Genomic DNA, 5,758 nt, shown 5'->3' with positions numbered 1-5,758 from the left:
ATTCTGGAGAGAGAGACCCATGTCCAGATCCCGGTCCCCGACGTTCTCTTTATTGACCACATGTGGCTTGCACAGGCTCTTTGGGCCTCAGCTTCCCCAGCTATAAAGTGGGTCAGCTAGGAGCCTGCCGTGAGACTCAGTGAGGGACTGCATGGAAAGTGCCCCCCGTATGGAAGCACGCGTCACGCGGCGGCTGTTAGGGGAGTTAGCATTCCCTGTGCAGCACAGACTGCCTCCGGATGAGCTTGTGCTGAGCCTTCACTGAAGGCCTAACCCATGTCCAAAGGAAGGGACACGGGCCATACTTCAAGTTTGAATCAAGGGTAACAAATCCCATGATCAATCAGAGAAGAGTAGCAAGCAGCATCTTTTTCTGCGGGGCCCGTAGCCGTGGAGTTGGAGAGTATTACATTATCTCCAGGGTCGTGGTGTCCTTAATGCCAGATTTCAGGAAGAAATGGACATTCAGCAAGTTGGATTGTTCTAGAGCCTCACGCCCTGCTGAAGAAACCCATCCTTCGGGGCGCCTGGCTGCCTCAGTCAGTGGAGCGTGCAACTCTTGATTGGTTGTGAGTTCGAGCCCCACCTTGGGTGTGGAGACTGCTTAAATAAAACTTTACAAAGGAAGGAAGGAAGAAGAGAGAGAGAGAAAAGGAAGGAAGGAAGGAAGGAAGGAAGGAAGGAGGGAGGGAAGGAACTCACCCTTCAACGTTCTATCAATTCAGATCAGGGTGTGGATAACCAAACCCTGGTCAAGCAAGAAGAAGGAGAAATATACCATCACCCTTGGTTCACTTTGTAGCTTACAGTTCAGTGCTTAAGAAGGATTCTATTCTGAGGCAAAAAAAAAAAAAAAAAAATCCTGTGCCTATCTAAAGGGTTCGCGTATGTGTGCGTGTGTGTTTTCTTTTTTAAAATTTTAAACACCTTATTCCTTGTAGCTTAATGGTGTCAAACGTAATTATTTTTTCAAATGTGACTTACATATTGAAAAGATCATTATGACAGCCTTGTTCAGAAAAGACTGGAATGAAATGTGAAGAGCAAGGAAAGGGGTAAGGAAACTAGTTAGAAGTTTATTCAAGACTAAGTTAGGTACATAACTTAGTCCACATCATTTCAAACTGGAGAAACACGGGCTCACACCTCCACGTACAAAGGTGTGACCGTAGACAAGTTTGCTGTTCTGAGACCGGTCACTCCCTTCTGGTCGTGGGACAGGAGCATCTACCGCAGAGGGCTGAGGGTTGCAGGACCTGGCTTTCTCCCCTCCTCTTCCCCTTCTGTCAAGTCCAGCTCAGCCCTTTACATGTAGTTCAAGTCCTCAAAGAGTCTTTGAATCAAGCACTTCCCTTACCTTAGACTGGAGATCAACCTGGAGAGCCCACTCGATGATTTTCTAAAACAAGCAACACATTATTACGTTAAATTCCATACATGAGTGGAACTGCTCTGACCCAAGGCATGGAGTGCAAATCACTGTCTGTCATAGCCCTAGGGAAAAAGAAGAAAAAAAAAACAACCTTTAGCTACATTTGTATGGACACTTGACAAGTATTAAGAATCAAGGTAGCTGGGGCGCCTGGGTGGCTCAGTTGGTTGGGCGGCTGCCTTCGGCTCAGGTCACAATACTGGAGTCCCAGGATCTAGTCCCACATTGGGCTCCCTGCTTAGCTGGCGGTCTGCTTCTCCCTCTGACCCTCCCCCGTCTCATTCTCTCTCTCTCATTCTCTCTCTCAAATGGATAAATAAATAAAATCTTTAAAAAAAAAAAGAATCAAGGTAGCAGAGGATTTCAAAGTAACAGTGTCTACGACACTGATAAGGTTGTAGTTGACTTTTTCTTTTTAATGGAGGGAAAAAAAGTATAACTGCTGTCCAACATGGTCTTTCAAATTGAACCATTGTCTCCATTTTATTTGTGAATCCCTGGTCCCATTTTTTACACAGTAGAGGGTGCAGGTTATCTGAGATGATGATTGTATTATAAAATATTGATAAAACACCCCCTCAGGCAGAATAGTTGTTACCATATCTGCCCGGGGTTAAAGCAGCTGACTTGGGGAGCTCTGAGGCGTGTTCAGCGGGATATATTCAGGATTCAATTTTAATTCTATGTTTGCAGAGGGAAATGCCATGCAGGAAGAATAAAACTGTTCTTGAGTCATTCATATCATAATACACATCCGCGGTGAAAAGCAATCCATCTTTTGATCATGAAGGTGATTTCCTGGGTATTATTTTCAACCTATTGTTGAAACAAGTACCCGCTCACTGCATTAACCTTCGGGGAGGAGGTCCACTGCTTCAACAATTTAAGCCGCATCTTAGAACCTTCTGTGTAATTTACACATTTCAAGTTTGCTAATGGGTTCTTTATATCAAAACTACCACCGACAGAAGATCTTTCTTTGAATCTTTGTCTTGAAAGAGACTTTGAAAGGAATACGAGAAATCCTATACAGGTGCTGCTAGAGAGAAAGGCGAGGTTAATCTGTGACTACATTAAATAGAGCGCACTTTAGAAGAGTCCGATCTCAGAAACTTAATGACAAAAGCAAAGAGGATATCGCATTAAAATCCAAATTTCTTTTTCCTCCAGCTCTTTCAGATGAATGCCAAGAAAATATACCATGAGCCAGAGAGGTACCCCTGTATTTGAGCAATATTACATCACAGGGAGTGGAATTTCTCATTTTCCCGGATGATAGTCCTGTTCTGTAATATGCTCTCGGGGACCCTGGGATGGGGGGTCGAGTGATGCTCCGTTCCACGGACCCGTTCCCAGCGGAGCTGCTTTGTTTAACATTTAAATGTGACTGTTCTGAGTTGAGAAACCATCCAAGATGAAAGCAGCCGAAGAAAACAACAAAATGTTCATTTTGCTTTTCCTCCATTGTGTGGAGCTCATTGTGTCCACGGGTTTTTATGGGATTGGAAGTGCGCCTCTTGGGTGAGAGGGGTCTGTGGTCGGACGCAGGGCGAGCAAACCGGGGGCCCCCAGCCAAATCGGATCCACAGCCCGCGTTTGGAAGGAAAGGTCTGTGGGACCTCAGCCACCCCGGGCTGGCGGCCCCCACGTTGTGTAGAGCTGCTTTCACCCTGAACACCAGAGTTGAGTCGTTGCGGCCGCCGCGGGGAGACTGGATGGTCCGCAAGGCCCCAGATATTTACAGTCTGACCTTTTACAGAAAATGTTTGCTGAGATCTGGTCCGTGCTATCAAAATTACGGACATGAGAAGGTATTTCCTTATCGCCCATAGAGTAGGGAGCAAAGCAGCGGGTTGCTTTTGATAGCATATTCCCAGAGCTTTATTACCCTTTATTGGTGCCAAAGAAAGGAGGGAAGCTTAGTGAAGGAGGTGTTAGATTTAGAACATAGCATATCACTGTAGATGCTTTATCACAGAAAGGGCTCAGGCAAGGCAGCAAGCAGAAATGGGGATTTAAAGACACATTTGTCTGGGGAGGAAAAATGACATTTAGAGGTTCTTTAAGAAGCAAGTTGATTGTGCTAGGAAAATAAAGTTCATTTAAATGAGTTAATTCTACTTGCTTTTCCAGGTAGGTGCCTGAACCTTTTACGGTTTTATTTTCCTTCTTTTCTAAAGGGCAAGTGATATTTCTCTCCACAAGTTGTGAAATGTGTACCATTGCCTTTGGGTCACTGACTTTCACATAATACCAGGGCTGTTCTTTTTAAAGTGGATTTCCCTTTCTTTATGTCACGATTAAATGGGATGCTATCTGTTAAACACAGAAGTGAATTCTACCTTGCTACTGTTCACTTACCGATTCACTCAGTGTGTGTGACACGTGCATATCACTCAGTATATAATGTATTTATTCCTTTGAGCTCCCTGGTTGCTTGTTTTTAATCTCCTTTGCTAGCTACTCCTCATCTTCCAAAATTCTTAATGTTGAAATACCCCAGGCTCAATGTTGAAATACTCTCTGGACTTCTTCTCTGTCAGCCTGAGCCTCTCTTGCCCTCAACACTCCCATAGCCAACTTATTACCCACCATCTCCGCTTACGTTCAGCACATCTCAAACTTAACATTTCCAAAGTGGGAGCTGCAAATGTGATAGTTAATTTTAAATATCCACTTGGCTGGGCTTTGGTGCCCAGATATGTGGTTAAACATTATTCTGGATGCTTCTGGGAAGGTGTTTTTGGATGAGACTAACATTTAAATCAGGGGACTTGGAGTAAAGCAGACAGCCCTCAGTAATGTGGGTGGGTCTCACCCCGTCAGTGGAAGACCTGAAAGGTAGAAGAATGACCACTCTTGAACAGGAGGGAATTCTACAGCAGACAGCCCTCAGACTGGGTCTCCAACCTGCTGACCCTCCCTGGGTCTCCAGCCTGCTGACCTGGGTCTCCAGCCTGCTGACCCTCTCTGCAGATTTTGGACTTCTTAATCTCTGTAATCCTGCAAGTCAATTCCTGAAGATAACTCTCTGTGTGTGCATGTGTGTGTGTGTGTGTGTGCATGCTTTTTGGCTCTGTTTCTCTGGAGAACCCTGAGGAATATACCAGTCTTTCCCCTCAAATACCCATAGTCTTCATTGACCCGGTTAAGAGCAATTCTGTTCTTCCATTTGTCCAGGTCAAACACCCTGGAGGCAGCCTTGAATCTGTTTTTCTCTTATTCCAGTCAGACCTCAAGCAAATTACATTGGCCTCATGCCCAGAATCTGACCCCTTTTCCTCATCTCTACAACCACCTTGGTTGAAGCCACTTTCCCCCTTCCCTCGGACCACTGTGTCTTATAACTGGTCTCCATGCTTGCACCCTTACCTCCACACGCTCCGATCTGACAGTGGCCAGAGCGAGCAGAAGCGATTACTGTTCCAGTAAAAACCTCCCAGTAATTTCTCATCGCGCGTGGAAAAACCTCCTGGCCAGCAAGATCCCGCACACTCCGATCCCGCTTTCCTCTCAGACCGTGTCTCTCATTACCCTCCCCCACTCACACACACACACTTTGCCCCAGTCTAAGTGACTTCTTTGCACTTCCTAGAATATTCCAGGCACGTCTTTGCACTCGCTGCCCTTGCTGTTCCTATGGCTGTGAATGCTCCTTATCCAAAGAGCCACAGGCCTCCTTCTCTTATCTCCTCCCGGAAATTGTGCAGAGGTTACTTTTGCAGAGAGGCCCTCTCTGTCAGCCCGATTTAAAATCGTTCCCTGCCCTACAACCAGTATTTTCTCTCTCCCACCCAGGCTTTATGTTTCTCTCTAGCATTGATCGACCTCTAACATACCATGTAATTAATTCTGTGCTTATTCTGTAGGCATGTTGTATTATAATAAAAATAAACACACACAAAAATACATAAAATAATAATGTAGTATTTTACAGTGTATTATGATCTATTTCTGCTGCTCTCCTTTCATTCCTGGCCCCAGCTCCCATTGAAACACTAACTCCACGAAGACAGGGATTTGATCTGCTTTGTTCAATTATATCCCATTTCCTTTTTTTTTAATTCTTTTTTTTAAATTATGTTATGTTAATCACCATACGTTACATCATTAGTTTTTGATGTAGTGTTCCACGATCCATTGTTTTTGTATAACACCCAGTGCTCCATGCAGTATGTGCCCTCCTTAATACCCATCACTGGGCTAACCCATCCCCCCACGCACCTCCCCTCTAAAACCCTCAGTTTGTTTCTCAGAGTCCATAGTCTCTCATGGTTCGTATCCCCCTCCGATTTCCCCCCCTTCATTCTTCCCTTCCTACTATCT

The sequence above is a fragment of the Leptonychotes weddellii genome, chromosome 5, assembly GCF_054177405.1.
Source record: "Leptonychotes weddellii isolate Sample4059 chromosome 5, ASM5417740v2, whole genome shotgun sequence".
In the NCBI taxonomy this organism is placed as follows: domain Eukaryota; kingdom Metazoa; phylum Chordata; class Mammalia; order Carnivora; family Phocidae; genus Leptonychotes; species Leptonychotes weddellii.
The sequence above is the reverse complement of the archived record's forward strand: the minus strand, read 5'-3'. Positions refer to the sequence as shown.